We start from the raw sequence: 17134 nt of genomic DNA on the forward strand, positions 1-17134 counted from the left end.
TTGAATGCATGGATCGTACGTGGCCCTTTCTTGCCCCTCGGCCTCCTGTGGGGAAAATGCCTGTGTGTGAGTGACAGTTCAAGTCATCTCGGCAAAGTGACGGCGTGGGTTTGATTGGGCCGCCTGCTGCAGCGACGGCTTCTGGATGCCGAGAGCTCCAGGCATATGTGAGGCCCAGCGGGAGCCCTGACAACATGAGAAATGGTCCCACGTTGCCTCCTGCAACCAAAACCTCACCACTTAGCCTCCTGCTCCCAGGGCGCTAAGGCTAAAGATGGAGGCCTTGAAGGGAAACACGTCAGCCTCTGTGTATTTTTTATTTTATTTTTTTTAAATTCTTCAGGTAAGGCGGCTTTCAGCTGAAGTGGGCGACCGGTCCACTTCACGCTCTGACCTCGACTTAAATGAGTGAGAGAAGAGCTGAAGAGCAGCAGACTGGAGGAAGATGAGTGCAGGCAAGAAGGAGGAACAAGCCGGTGTGAAGAAAGTATAGAAATGCCAAAGCAAAATGCACCATCTTTCTGTCTCAAGTGCATTTCTAGAACATTGAACCAGACTGTCTGTATAGCTCGCTCTCCAAACATAAGGATCAGCAGCTGTGAAAGCAACAAAGGCTATCGATTTTTTCTTTTTTACAGTCGACTCCAGCTATCAGGACGTCTTGCCCTGACCACCAATCTGCAACACTCCAGGGTCCAATGCACATAATGGAGTGCAGCTAGTGTGTAAATGGTGGTAAGTGTAAACAGGAGGCGCACCGATCCGACTCTAACCGCCGTCTTTGCTGCAGCTCTTTGGTAGCAGTTGGAGATACTGACCTCCACCTTTAGAGCACCAAGTCTCACGAGTGTTTAACAGCCCGCCGCCCTTCAGATTAATTACGACGGCTGGGAATTAATATCCAATCATTGTCCTGGATGCACAGCATAATATATACGGGAATGCTGGATGCACACACAGTAGAGCGAAAAGCTGTAATGTAAATGAAAAAGCTGCCCTGCAACAGAAATTAACAGCAAGTAAAGTTAATATTTTCTCATGCTTTTAACCCTCTGAACCGTCTACTGATTAAAAATGGTGGCTCCACATACTAGAGATACTTTACTACTTACATTTTTAATTAGCTTCCATAGTCGTGTCCGATCTTGTCCATGTAAACGCCGCCTGAAAGTTCAGCACCAGTTTACTGGAAAGTGATCAGATTTTATGTTGCGAGTCACTGATTGGTTGCATGACCAGTGATGACTCCATGGCTGCATCAAAGAGCACAGATTTTTTGTTTGTTTAAAGCGGCAACATGCAAACGGTTTGTGTTTGAGGTTTATAAATGAGAATAAAATGATTTTGGTGAAATATCATGATTATAAGGTTGGATTTAGTAAATTTTCATTCAAGAACTGCCTGATGATGAGGTCCAGGATGATCAGAAAGTCAACAATCTGACTAGACAGACTAGATGCTATGTTTAGTGGTCACCAAACACTGAATATCATCACAAACATTCCCACCATGAAGCATGGTGGTGGTAGCATCATGATGTGAAGCATGGTGGTAGCAGTATCACTGACAAAATCCAATTCCTGAAAGATACAGTTTGCATTTTCTACAGCCAAGATGACGTCATCAGTGTACATATAGTAAGCATTTTTTGCACATATAAACACATTTTATTATATTAATTGTAAGTAATGTGTTGTGTGATCACATACATAAAGAACATATGAATATATATTTGTAAATAATAAAAGGCAACACAGGTACACGAATAGTGGGTGTCTGTGGAGGCGCAAACATAATGATGTATAGAACAATTTGCCAGCCAGCTGTTCGTGTCTGTACTGAAATTTTGCACTACAAAGGTGCATGAGTTGTTACAGAAATGTTGAAAAAGTTCAACAGAAGGCATGTGGGAGACTCTGAAATCAGCAGGAAGAAGTTTCTCTGGTCTAGTAAGAACAAAATTGAATTCTTGACCATCAGACTAGATGCTATATTTGACAGACTAAATATTGGACATCATCAAAAACACACCATGTGAAGCATGGTGGTGGCAGCATCATGAAATGAAGCATGGTGGTGGCAGCATCATGATGTGAGGCATGGTGGTGGCAGCATCATGATGTGAAGCATGGTGGTGGCAGCATCATGGTGTGAAGCGTGGTGGCATCATAATGACATAGATATAAATTGACAAAATGCAATCACTGAAAGATTTGTGTTTTCTGTGCATGCAGTCCAACTGTATATACTATATATAGTGTACTATATATAGTGTGCTTAGTAAACAACTCCTGCAAACATACTCACATTTAATTATATACATTCCTACGTTATAAAAATGCAGCGCAGGTACATGAAGTCAGTGGGTCTCTGTGGAGGCGCGAACATAATGATGTATAAAACAATTTGTGCCAGTCGGCCTGCTGTTTAGTTCAGGTGTCTGTGCTGATATTTTGCACTACAAAGGTGTGTGAGTGTGTGTTGTGACAGAAATTGGCATTCTTGCTTCTTTTGTGGAGCGAGCCTGACTGGAATGATCGGCTCTAATGATTTTATGAGAGTCTACATGATTAATGTTGGCACAGCAGTGTGTTTGTGAACAAACCTCTGCCTCTCACTTCTCTTCCCTCTTCATCCCCTCCCACGCCGCCCTTCCTCTCCTCTCCCACCCCCCTCCAGTTTCAGAGCGACTCGGAGGGAATATCCAGTCACGCTGTGTGCTGATTTCTGCGGCGCTAGCTGTCGTTCGCCACATTAGTGTGTGACAATGGGCCTCTTTGAAGTGGGTTATTCTAGCGCAGGCTCGGCGGCGAAGATGTGCCAGCTCGCTGTGCAGACATGGCCAGTAGCTCTGGGCGCGAGCATAGACAGAAGGTAGACATGCACGCCGGCTCGGGCTAAATACTGGAGGTCAACACAATGGCTTTCACACCCACATCCTCGAAATGCTCTTTATGTAAGCGCTTCCAAGCTGCACACTTCTTCCTCTGCAAGCACACATCTGCAACATCCATCCATCCACCCGTCCATCCATCCACCCATCCATCTGTCCGTCCATCCACCCATCCATACATACATCCATACATCCATCCATCCATCCGTCCATCCATCCATCCATCCATCCATCCATCCATCCATCTATCCATCCATCCATCCGTCCGTCCGTCCATCCATCCATCCGTCCACCCATCCATCCGTCCATCCACCCACCCATCCGTCCGTCTGTCCATCCATACATCCATCCATCCACCATCCATCCATCCGTCCATCCATCCATCCATCCATCCATCCATCCATCCATCCATCCATCTGTCCGTCCATCCATCCATCCATCCATCCACCCATCCATCTGGCCGTCCATCCATCCACCATCCATCCATCCATCATCCATCCATCCATCCATCCATCCACCCACCCACCCATCCATCCACCCATCCATCCACCCATCCATCTGTCCATCCATCCACCCATCCATACATACATCCATCCATCTGTCCATCCATCCACCCATCCATCCGTCCGTCCGTCCGTCCGTCCGTCCGTCCGTCCGTCCGTCCGTCCGTCCGTCCGTCCGTCCATCCATCCATCCATCCATCCATACATCCATCCATCCATCCACCCACCCATCCATCCATCCGTCTTCTTCCCCCCTCTGTTCCAATCTGACAGCTTACTTGGGCTCCGTCTCTCTCGGCTTATCTCCAGAAGCTTCCTCTTTCATTTGAGTAAACGCCTTCATTCCGGCTCCTCTATGAGGAAGCTGATAAGGGAGCAGAGTCTTTTATCCACAGCAGATAGACTGGCTGGGAGCTGCTGTGTATTCATACGCCTGCACAGCATATGCAAAATTATGTGCCAGAGATTATATTTTGCATGTTTTTGGGGTTTTTTTCCCCTCCCGCGCGACTTTTTATGCGCGAGAATAGCTAATAGTTCTGCAGAGCGTCTCGTTCCAAGCTGCTTATCATTCAAATGTGGCATTTCAGTGATTGCACATAATCACAGGAGACTGTTGCAACCTTGCAGGTGTCTCTAATAGGAAGTGATTAAGTGGGACAAGCTAATCATCACAGTGTGTGTGTGTGTGTGTGTGTGTGTGTGTGTGTGTGTGTGTGTGTGTGTGTGTGTGTGTGTGTGTGTGTGTGTGTGTGTGTGTGTGTGCGCGTGCGCGCGCATGTATGTTGATGAAGAGGCAGCCTAACGAATTGATTGCGGCTGTAGAGTGGATTTGTTGCCAGGCGTGGAGAGATTAGTTTGATCTGACTCGGTCTAAGCTGTTGCCAAATGCTGCACTTGTGTCTCCGCTCGAATGCAACCGATTCATCGATCGGCCTTTGATGCTACAAATGTCACGGTGACGGCGTTTCTCTGAACCGTGTGGGACTGTTTGGCCCACGTCCGAGCCATATTTACAAATCTGAATCCATGATTACAGTCTCTTGGTGCAGAAAGTAGTGATGGAGTTCTAATGTTTTGCTCTGATCTGCACTGTAGAAAGAACTAACTATAAAAAAAGTAATATTCCAGCAAAAAAAGTAACGTAGCAGAAAATCCGCATCTCATGAAATACAATCATTTTCCTTATTTAAAATGTTTTCTCACGTTAATTTGGCATTAAATTGTGTGTGTTTTTTGGCTTTTTAATATTTATTAAAGGAACATGTATATTTACAGATAAGAACTAAATACTTGTTAGATTTTAATTGATTTCTTTCATTTTATGTCAAAAAAGAATAGAAAGATAATTGCAATTCTTTTGCCTATTTAAAATTTGTAATATGTGATATTTTGTGTTTTTTCAAATACAAAAAAAACAAAAATCTGTGATGTTTCAGTGATTTTCTCTGATTTGGACAAAGGCTAAATGTATAATAAAATAAAATTTTAAAATCTAGACTCAGGAGTACCAAAAAAAAGTAAAAATACTGAAAAATACTGAAAAATAAATTAAAATGTCAGAAAAAATACAATAATTTTCAGTCAATAAAACTTTACATGTGTTTAAGTGTATTTTTGGGCACAGAAAAAAGAAATCTTTGGAATTACACTTGCAAATTTATTTTAACACTGAACAAGAACAAAAAAAATTGGCAGTTTTATTGTTTTTCAAAGGTATCTAATATGTGCTATTTTGTTTATTTCACAAATACAAAAAAATCTGATCTGAAAAAATGATGAATATGAAAAATTGTGTACATTTTGAGATTTTTAATTTTTTTAATTTTTAAAATTTTTTTGCAGCATGATATAAAGCTTTTTGCAGATATGGACAAAATAAATGAATAAATTCTAGCTAAAGGAGCACCAGTGAATAAATAAATAAATAAAAAGATGCTGAAAATAGTTTAAAAAAATAAATGAAAATGTCAGAATACAGTAATTTTCAGTCATTAACATTTTACGTGAGTGAGAGTATTTTTATTTTTTTACTTTCACTGTTTAATGGAGGATATTTAACTAAACTATTCACAAATAGCTGAAAATTTAGATTTTTTTTATAATTATTTGCTAGTTTTATGGTTATTTACAGGCACAGATTTTACTCTTATTTTACATTAGATGTGTAAGTTCTGTCTACTTGTGTAATTTTATTTATATTTCAGTTTGTTACAAAATACAGGAAAATATATCAATCAAAAAGGGAAGAAATATTACAGATTTTTGATGTATATATTTTTGATATTTTTCCTCCTGTGTATGCTCTTGACTCTTTTCTAACCTGAATAGGAAACTACAGTTTGCTTCTTCAGGTTTCACGTTTCTTTCCTCCTCTTAAAGCAGCAGCTCTCTGCAGTCTTTCTCTCTGGGGACAGATGAATAAAATTTGTAAAGCAATTGGAAAAAAATCCTTGTCTCCTCTCCCTGTGGAGCTCCGGCCTCTCCGAGTCGGGTTTGTTTGCTGGAGGCCAACGATTGCGTCGAGGCCGATCTTAGTTGGGAGTCAATGAGGACGAAGCATCAGCAGCTCTGCACCTATTAAAGCTGCTCGGCACTTTGCAGGGGTTTATCAGAGAGGTGATTGAATTCATTTGCCTACTAATGAGGAGGGATTGTTCACCTCCACAGCTACGCTTCCACCTGTTAAAACCGTTCACTCATTACTGCAATCAAACCTGCCGTTTGTACTCCGTTACAATCACACTCATTTCTGTCACCTCATCAGACGCTTTCGTGCCTTTTTGCTTTCGCCTTCCGTTTCATCTGAGCCGCTTTTTGTTGTCCGAAAAGGTTCAGAGCTGCTTTTGCACAGAGCCGAGCGGTGGGTACTTTTGTCTTGTGGCAAAATGCTAAGTCAAGTGGTCCTAGTGGCTGCAGGAGTCCAGAAGGTGACATTTAAGATGAATGTCTGTGGATAAATCAAAATACTGGTGACAGAAAATTATTATTCCAGCATGATAAAGAAGAATAAAACGAAAACTACAACCTGGATAAGAATGAGAACTTACTTGCGAGATTGAAAGTCATATTAGTTTTTACAAAATGCAAAAATTCAGAGTTAGAAACTGTAAAAACACAGAAGACTTGGATTTTCAAGTTTCTAGTGGTGCTTAAGCTTATCATGTGTGATGTTCATTTTTGTTTAAAATGAAAGCTTAAAATTCTACGTCTGGTTTAAAAATGTGCACAAAATAGAACCATATACACTAATCAGATTCTGTGTAAGACAAAAAAATTCTGCACTTCTTGCTGCAACTGTGGAGCTTTAAATGACTTGAGTAGATCCAACAGTCACATGACAAAAATCCAGGGACTTTGCTGCTTTTAACCCTTTAAACCCGCCGTCTGATTTAAAAAGCATGTTCAATCTAAAATATCACCAGTTGCTAGAGGCAGAAACTGTAAAAACAAAGAAAGAAACTCTCCAGATTTTCTACTTTCCCATTTTTTTTTTAGCGTATCTCATTTGTGACTTTTGGTTTTGTTGGAAAAATTAACCAAAGCTAAAAATTCATGACATTTAATCAAAATTACTTTAAAAAAAAAAAAAAAAAAAAAAAAAAAAAAAAAAAAAAAAAAAAACTAAAAATTCTGCCACAAGTAAAGAGCTATAATCAACCCAGTTACAAGTTATGACAAAAAAAATCAGTGATTTACTCTTTGAACTCCAAAACCTGGTGTCTGTTAGGTTTTTAAAAAAGTCACCTATATTACACCATTTGTTAGAGGCAGAAACTGTGAAAACCATCAGAGTTTATACTTTTCAAAGGTGTTTGATTTATGATTTCTTTGGGAAAAATGAACCGAATCCAAGCTTAAAATCCTGATATTTCATCAAAATTGCTTTATTGGAGTGGTCATATTTAAAAATGTACACATAATAAACAGATTTTGTAAAAGGCAAAAAATTCTGCACGCATCAGTGCAACCATAAAGCCATTGGTGACTCAGCTGTAATCAACAGTCAAGTGACAAAAATTCAGAGACTTTTCATCTAAACTGGGTTGATTTCCAGACAGTGTTATTATGCTAGCACCCAAATCTAAGCTAAAAATCGTGATAATTCTTATATCACATGATTTGTTCGGCCAGATAGTCTGCAGAAACCAGATTCCATGAAAAACAAAAAATTCTGCACATTTTGATGCAACTGGAAATCCATTAATATCTCTGCTGCAACCAACAATCACGTGACAAAAAATCTAGTAAGTTTTCGACTGAACTGCAGGCTGTGTTTTAACAGAGCAGAGAGGAGACAAAAATAGAAGATTTTCAGTGCAAGAAATCTTAAAAAAATAGTACAAAACAGTCTATTTACAAATATACATATAAATAACAGGGTGAATATAAATAGCAAAGTGAATGAGGTAGTGGTGTATATTGCACATTTTACATTATATTGTTGGCTGGGTTAGACAAGTATAGAAACAAATGAAAAATGCAACTCTTTAAACATCTATAGTATGTAGAGTGACTGTTGCCTTCCATTTTAATGCTTGTGAACAGTTGATACATGTTGATTCAAAGTTTTCAACATTTTTGTAGAATAAATAATCAAAGAAATGTAGCTTTTTAAAATGATTTTTGGTCATTTCTGCCATTCTACCTGCATCAAGCAGCACAGAGGACATTTCTGAGTTCTCTCTCCTCCTTCATGGCTTCAAATGAGCTAATTCCAGGCTTTTAATGGCGACTTTAAACCAGCTTAAATCATCTGTTGAGGTGACCTTTTTTTAATCTTTTGCATGATGCTATAAAAAACCCTCCGAGTGCAATCAGGTCCAATCAAAACTCTGCGTCAGCTCTGTTTCTTTCAGTCCATCTAGACGATTGATTGTATCGGAGGTGATTGCTCCCCGTTTGATGCTCGTGATGACTTGATTACTTCTCTAGAGAGCAGCTTCTCCGGCTGCTGTTAAGTCCAGATTAGCTTTAAATCCTCTTTGTCTCTGCAGACAGACTGGAGTGGGTTAGCAGAGACCAGGTCAAAGTATGGCAGCCAAAGGTCAGAGAGGTCGCAGTTGTACAGGAGTTATATGGTCTGGATCAGCTGGGCAGGGGCCAGGATGATGTGCATGTTGAGTTTTAAACATGGAGCTTTCACAATTCCTGTTTCTCAGACTGTGAAATACCAAAACGACAATGAAACCATATATAAATCCAGTTCTGTACAGGAAAAGAGAAGAATAGAGGTTTGTTCTGTTGGTATATAGGGTGAATTTTACGTTGTTGATGCTGATGTTAGAGAAAAGAAAGCTACTGAACGTTAACATTGGATTTTATTTTGTTTCTGTCACCGATCAGTATCTAGAAAGAGCTTCTAGATATTTGGTTCTTCTGGTTTAAACAAGCAGAACAGATTAGATTATGCAGCCTGATAATCCCCATGAGATATTTATAGCTTTAGAAATGCTTTAGAAATGCTGTAACTACACATTCAATAAGATTTTGAATAAATTACAGCCAAAATAATCAGGCTTGATAGTGTTTTAGTTCCAGCTGTAGCTCAAATCAAAGTATGAAGCAGTTTTAGTGTCATAAACCATTAAAAAAAATTTTTAAAATAAGCTGAATTTCTTTGATTATGTAATTTCCAGTAAATTTGTTTACAATATTCATATGAATGTTGGTCACAGGTCATGATTTGCCAGCTCTATTTGGGGGGGAAATTTTTGAAGTGAGACGTTGATTTTTGGCATTATATTGTTGTGACAGTTATGTCACAAATCATAAAAAATAAATATTAAAGTCCAGTTTTACAAAAATAAAGAAAATTAATCAATATTCTTCCAAGTGTCCACAGCAGGTACCAACACTGGAAAAAAATTGTCACAACATACAATAGATATTTCACTATTTACATTTTTAATTACTTTCAATAGTTGTCTCCTCTCTGCACTGTATAAACACTGCCTGCAGTTCAGCCGAAAACTTTCAGAATTTTTAAAATGTGACTGTTGGTCGCAGCTGAGTCATTAATGGCTTCCCAGTTCTACCAAGAACCAAAGAATTTTTTATTTTTTGCAGAAACTGTTTTCTGCTAATGATTAATTTTTAGCGAATTTTAAATCAGACATGTCGAATGAAGTGATTTTAATTGAATGTTAGTATTTTAAGCTGAGATTCGGTTAATTTTTCTGAAGGAAATGCATTTTACACATGATTCATTCATGAATTATTGTAATGTGACTGTTGGTCACAGCTGAGTCACTTGTGGCTTTATGGTTCCAGTGAGGAGCGCAGAATTTTTTGATTTTTAGAATATCTCGTTAAAGCAAGCTGTTTATTTTTGATGAAGTTTTAAATGAGACATGCAGATTAAAAGCGATTTTTGACAAATTAAGATTAAATTTAGTTAATTTTCTTGAGGGAATGAACGTTACTCATGATAAGTTCAAGGAAAGTTGAAAATCTGCTGTTTCTTTCTGCTTTTACAGTTTCTGGCTCTGATAATTAGGTCATTTTGGTGATTTAAAAAAATATATAACTTGCTAGACCCACTGCAAGTTCTCACATGAAGTTAGAATTATTTTGATCATTTTACATGAAAGAAAAAGTCAAAAAAGGCTGTGACAAGAATTCAAAAGCATTTAAATTGGAATTTCTCTTAATAAATACAACTTAAAGATGTTTTTCGTATCTTTGATTGCAGCTGATTTTGGTTACGAACATCTAACACTATGGAGGTTAAAAGGCAAATTTTTAGGTGCTTTGCACTAAATTTTTTCTTATTTTGCTCCAATTTTTTGTGTGTTTGGTTGTTATGTGAAAGAAAACACAATGAATATGAATATGCATATTTTTCATCAATATAATGTAGCATAGGACTAAATAATCTGGATTTGCGCTGACTTTCTGCTCCTGAGGCTCAGGAGACAGTGAGGCTCTGATGTTAAACATTTAAATCACCTCCAGGTGGTTCATGTAAGAGGAAGCGTTTCTGTCTGCAGCCAAATCTGTGATACTGATGCCAGTGAGAAGCATCAGATGGAGGCAGAATCCAAGTCTCACCACAGAGACGTCTGCTGGAAGCCTCCTTAATCTACTGCCGCGCACTTTCACGGTGTTTTCGTGGGCGTCCGTCCGTCCCAGATGACCGCGGGCCTCGTCCTCCGTCTTTTCCTTGGCTCGTCTCCACCCGATAAGTAGCAGCGCTTTGACGCTTGAGGACACTCGAGCAACTTTCAATCGAGATTAATCTGTCTTTGAGATCTGCCAAGGTCTCGGCGGAGGGAACGGGGGGGAGGCCGGTTACAGAGACGGGACATTTGTTGTCGGGAGTCGTGCTTCCATTTTCCACCGGAGGGGACGGATCGCTACATCATGCAGCAGGTTTGTTGTTGTCAAGCGTCCGTCGCTCTCTGCAGCCGCCTGAAGGTGAAAACGATTCTGCATGTTCTGTTTGCGTGCAGACGTCCACTCTGATGTTGTTGCATGAAGCAGTCAGGTGTCATAAACTGGATTCACTGTCAACCTCAACAGCAGAGATTTCTTCCAGCATTGTGTCTACAGCTGTGACCAATACTGGAAAAAATTCCACATACTGTAGATGTTTTAATAATTCGTTTACACACTTGTCTCCTGTTTCCTCTGTGTAAACACTGCCTGCAGTTCAGCCGTTTTTGATTGCATCTGTCACTTTCTGTAGCCGCCTGAAGGTGAAAACAGTTCTTCATTTTCATGCGGACGTCCACGCTGATGTTGATGCTTGAAGCAGGAGGCTTTTATTCTGAAGCCGTCGGATTCACAGTCAAAGTAAACAGTCCAAGCAGCAGAGATTTCTTTTCTGCTGCACCTCTCAGCTTCTGCATTTCATCCAGTGCAGCCGAACCGAAGCTCTCCTGGTGTTTATGTGCAGCTACAAGCCATCAGGTGTCTGTTTTGCGATCCCAGATGCTCCCCAGTGAGTCGTACTGTTTCTGCAGCTTCTTCGCCGGTTATTAAAAGCCAAAGGAAAGGTTACGGTAAATGCCAGCTGAAGTGCAGGACCTCCCCGACCTCGCCGCCACCCCGAGTCTCTCCAGAACATTTCCAGTAATTTCACATTACTCGCTTTTTCTTCTTTTATCAAAATTGACAACTGCAGCTGCACTTTATCCCCCCAAAAAACTGCAGGTTCATGTAACAATTTGCAGCTACGGGTAACTTTTTTCCTCGCAACAGGATTAGAAGATTCTCAGCGTTTTTTAGTCACTGTGGGCTCATTTTTCACTGCAATATAAAGTTTTGCACCTCTATGGGAACAGAACAACCGTGACTAGACGTGAAGAGAACTCAGAAATCTGTGCAGAATGAAAGAAATCATACAACAAAGAAAAAACAGAAGTTGAATTTCTCTAATGTACATACAACATTTTCAAAGTTTCCACAGGTACCACCAATATTAGAACATTTAAGTCGGCCAAAAAGTCTCTGAATTTTCATCATGTGACTGTTGGCTGCAGATGATTCACTGAAGGCTTCACAGTTGCATCAAAGAGTGCAGAATTTTTCGTTTTTTACAGAATCTGGTTATTGAAGACAGTTTATTTATTGCAATTTTTAAGCAAGACATACAGAATAAAGTGATTTTTGAATAAATTTTTTATAGGTTTGAGCATTAATTTGGTTAACTCTCCTTAAGAATAATGATTCGGGTTGAAAGTTACTTAAAAATTTCTAGAATTTTTGTGCTCTGACTGTTGGTTGCAGCTGAGTCACTAAAAGCTTCACAGCTGCATCAAATAGTGCAGAATTTTTCATTTTTTACATAATGTGGTTACAGCAGACGGCTTATTTCTCGCAGCTTTTTAAATGAGACATGTAGAATGAAGTGATTTTGATCAAATTTTGACAGTTTTAAACATAAATATGGTTAACTCCCCTTAAGAGTGACGATTAGGTTTGAAAGTTACCTAAAAAGTCCCAAAATTTTGGTGCTCTGACTGTTGGTTGCAGCTGAGTCACTAAAAGCTTCACAGTTGCCCCAAAGACCGCAGAATTTTTTGTCTTTGACATATTCAGGTTTGTGCAAATCATATATTTTTGGAACATGTTTAAATGAGAGATGCAGAATAAGGATGCAGAAATATAGTGATTGTGATAAAATATCCAAATTTTGAGCTTGTATTCGATTAATTTTTCCATTATCAGTTGGAAAAGTTGAAAATCTGATGAATCTGTGTTTTTACAGTTTGTGGCTTAATTAGATGCTTTACTTTTGTCGATAAACCTGCTGGCAGGTTTTTCTAGTTCAACATTTTAACATATTATGCACAATAAGACTATGATGTGACAAAGCAGAAATTGTTCTTATAAGATTTTTGCAGTTCTGTTTCCGTTTCTGTTCAGTTCTGAGATAGTTTGGTGTCCTATTGGCTGCATATTTTCTGTCTGCATGTTCAAGGGTAAATATGCAAAGAACAAAAGAAAGAAAAAAACAAATAATTAAAACAAGAGGAGTGAAGTTTTGCAGAGAAATTTTATTTTGGCCCAATTTGACCGTTTCTGGCTCTGATAAATGTTGTAATTTTGCTTGCTTTTCAAACCTGCCCGCGATGTTTTAGGAGTTCAGAGGGTTAAAGGCATGAAAAGGAAACCTGACTCCAAACCACCTGAGTCTGACAAATTGTCAGCATCCTCCCTCCTCGGCTGTTCCTCTTCGGCTGCCTCCCCCCCTCCCCTGCTCTGCCTGTCACCTCCCAGACTCCCCGGCGCTCGTCTCAGAGGTCGCGCACCTGTCGGCCGCCGTAAACATCCCATGAATAATTCAGGAGGTGTCGCTGGTTGACTGCAACAGCTGATGGTCCCTGCGTGATGAGCAAAGATTCATCCGAAGGATTCGCGTTTAATCCTCGGCTGGAATTGCACTAATGAGAAGCGCTCTCCAGAGAGTCTGAGGACTCCACACCGCATGTCCTTGACCTCCAACCGGAGATGAAGTTGCCAGAAAACTTCTGCTTCTGCTCGCTGCTTTGCATTTTTAGATTTGTGAGGAGATGGTGTCGATACAGTGAAGGCAGTTTCCGATAGTCTTTAAACTAATCAGTTGAGCAACATGAGCTTAAAATTGTGAAATTTCTTCAAACTCCCTTGATTCCACATGTCCTGTTTAAAAAGTTGTGAAAAATAAACTGTCTGCATTAACCAGATTTTATTTAAAAAAAAAAAATAAATAAATAAATAAATAAATAAATAAATAAATTCTGCATTCATCTGTGCAACTGTGAAGCCTTTAGTGACTCAGTTGCACCCAACAGTCATAGCACAAAAAATCTGGGACTTTTTAAGTACTTTTTAGGTACTTAAAGAACTTTTTGTTGCTTAAAATTGCAGAAAATTTTACCAAAATCGCTTTATTCTGCACAGCTCATTTAAAAATTGGCCACAATTAAATCGTCTGCAGTAACCAGATTGTGTGAAAACGTAAAATTCTTAGCTCCTTAGTGGGATTCAGGAACTTTTTAGGTAACTTTTCAAGCTAATCGTTAGTCTTATGGACAGTTAACCCAATTTCTGCTCAAAATTGCAGAAAATTTCATAAAAATCACTTTATTCTGCATGTCCTGTTCAAGAATTTGCCAAAATAAACAAATTGAAGTATCCAGATTCTGTGACAAACTAAAACTTTTGCATTTATCTGTGCAACTATGAGGGTTTTAATGACTCAACTGCAAGCAACACTTAAAGTACAAAAATTCTGGGACTTTTTCGCTAACTTTTGGACCTAATTGTTCTCTTAAGTAAAGTTAACCAAATTTATGCTTAAAATTGTAGAAAATTTTACCAGAACTGCTTTAATCTACATGTCTTCTTTCTAATCTAAGTTTCAAATTGTGACATTTCATAAAAATTACTTTATTCTGCATACCTCATATAGTCGTTTGCAATAATAAACCGTCTGCAGTCAACAGAATTTTTAGATCTTCACAGAGCACCTAAAAATTCAGCACTCATCTGTGCAACTGTGAAGCCTTTAGTGACTCCTCCACCTCCAACAGGTGATAAACTCCTGCTCCGCTTGCTGCTTTGCATGTTTAGATTTGTGAGGATGTGGTGCTGACATACAGTGAAGTCCTCACAGGGAGCCCAGCTATAACAGAAACACCCGAGCAGCGAGCTGAGAAGCCGGTCGGGGCTGCAGTGATTGGTTTTCCCTCCTTATCGCCTCCCCAGCAGGTGTCTGAGACGCTCTCTGAGGGGGATTCACAATTATAACACCCTGGTCACCAGCAGTAACTTAGGAATCCTGTTATGGCCACCAGACACCTGCACCGGCTCTGATAAGAATCCTTATCTGGCAGCTCCCATTTCTTCTGTAGGCCCTACAGCTGGAGTGGATCCTCTCTAACTCCTCCACTGGTGGTCGCATTGATTGTTTTTCACCCACATCAGCCCGTCTGGCTGTTGAATCTCCTCCTGCGGCGAAGTTTTTTGCTTTTCAGAAACACTCCAGGTGCCCGGTTCGACCGTGCAAACACAAGCGAGGAGCCGTCGCCGCTTTCAAGCCTTCGTCCCGTCTTTGTATTTACGTGAGGAACGAGAGGAGACATCTGCATGCCGGCGCTTTGAGCAGAGGAGGAAGGAGACAACAAAGGCCGGAGCAGATTCTCACAAAGGCTTTCCAATTTGCGGCTTGCAGCTGTTTCTCTTCAGAGAGCTTGTCGAGCCGCCCGTCCTCTCACGGCCCAGAAGTGCTTCACAATCCAATCGCTGATTTTTCAGCCGCCGCTGGCTGCAGCCTGACGTTTGGCACAAGATGACACTTATCCTCCTTTGTAGGAATGTTTTTGTCTTGAGTCTCAGTCTTCTCCTACTTTAACCCTCTGAATTAAACATGCCGGCAGGTTTGAAAGGCTTGTTATTGTTCAGAAAATCACCAAATGACACCATTTATCAGAGCTGTAAACTGTAAAAGCAGAAAGGATGGTGGGATTTTTGACTTCCTGACAGTTCTCGATCTACTCATCTTGCAGGAAACTCAACCAAATCTAAGCTTAACAATGCAAAATGTCATCAAAATCATGATATTGTGCAAAAATAAACAGATTTCATCAAAAAAAAAATTCCATGTTCCTTGGTCCAACAGTGAGGTCTTTAGTGATTCAGGTGGGTCTATCAGTCTTCTAAATTGTCAGGTTTTTCAGTGTCCAACAGTCCTTGAGCTAATCAGTTGGAAAACTTTAGCAAAACTAAGCATAAAATGGTGATATTCACTCAAAATTATTTTATTCTACATGCCTCATTTAAAAATTCCCTAAAAATGAACCATCTACAGCAACCAGATTCTATGAAAAACAGAAAATTCTGCATTCCTTAGTGGAACTGTCAAGCCTTTAGTGACTCAGGTACAACCAACAGTCATGTGACAAAAATTCAGAAAGTTTTCGGCTGAACTGCAGGCTTTGTTTACACAGTGCTCATAGGAAACAGGGATGGAAAAAAATCCAGTGGCAAAATGTGGATAGTATGTGGAGCCATAATTTATTTTCCAGTGTTGGTAACAGTTGTTGAAAATGTTGCACGATGATTAATTATTTTCAGTTTCTGATTCGTTTTTGGCTTTTTTAAAAAATGATTTTTGGCATTGAAACTTTCCTATGTTGTACAGAACAGAGTTCTCTCAAATTCTAGTGACGGTTGTTCCGTTTCCATAAAGGTGCAGGACTTTCTATTGCAGTGAAAAATGAACCATGACGGGAGCAAAAAATGCCCAGAATCTGCTTCTTTCTTTGTTAAAGTTTTGTCTCGTCTTGCACACTTTCTGATCACAGTCAGTAGTACTGATTAGAAAGCAACCCACAGCACACATATTAGCATTATTTAGCGCTCTGGGGCAGCAGCAGTATATATATATATATATATATATATATATATATATATATATATATATATATATATATATATATATATATATATCATGTATTTATGACATTGTAAGTGTGTCAAACTGCACAGAAGACAGTTCTTAGTACTGACACTGGGATATTTTGTTTATCTGTGACATAGAAGCTCTTTAGTAAATATAACTTGGGTATAATTTAACAACCGAAAATGCAACCTGGTTCACTCGTTCAACATTGTCTGTTGTTTTACAGACTCTCCTCACTGCTGCAGGTCCGTTGCAGCTGCATAAATATTATATTCTGGGACTGTAGGTGTGTGACGATGTTACGTAACCGGATCATGTTTTAAAACCCTCTGTGGTAACCGTGGTAATCGGTGTCATGTCTTTAGTGAAGTGAAAAGTTATCGCATCAGTGATTTCTCTCTGCTGTTTGCAGCAAGGTACGTTTTTTTGCTTTGGATGGTGTTCAGATCTAGTGTTAATATATCCAAACATATTCTGGATGTGGTTTTTTTTGTTCCTGTCACATTTTTATACTCACTGTGGGTTCATTTTTCACTGCAATATAAAAAGTCCTGCACCTCTAAGGAAACAGAACAACCACGAAGAAGGAGAGAGAACTCAGAAATGTGTTCTGGGGAGTATGATGCAATAAAAATGTCACAAAGAGAGCAGAATGACACAAAAAAGATGCTAAAGATGCTAAATGACAGAAAAGATTGAAAAACGCAAAAATAGGCAAAAACGACAAGCAAAAATGATACAAAACCACCAAAAGATGCAACAATAACAGAAAAGACAAGCATGGCTGGAAGGAGAGAGAATTCAGAAATGTCTTCTATGCAGAATAACTCAATTACAATGACAGAA

At 39.4% G+C, this 17134-nt stretch overlaps 1 protein-coding gene across 1 annotated transcript in view; it reads left to right on the forward strand.

The window, feature by feature from the left end:
• znf385c (zinc finger protein 385C) overlaps positions 1–17134 on the forward strand; it is a 198524-nt gene that overhangs the window by 118828 nt on the left and 62562 nt on the right. The gene's annotated exons all lie outside the window — the stretch shown is intronic.

The sequence above is a fragment of the Amphiprion ocellaris genome, chromosome 19 (genome assembly GCF_022539595.1).
Source record: "Amphiprion ocellaris isolate individual 3 ecotype Okinawa chromosome 19, ASM2253959v1, whole genome shotgun sequence".
Lineage (NCBI taxonomy): Eukaryota > Metazoa > Chordata > Actinopteri > Pomacentridae > Amphiprion > Amphiprion ocellaris.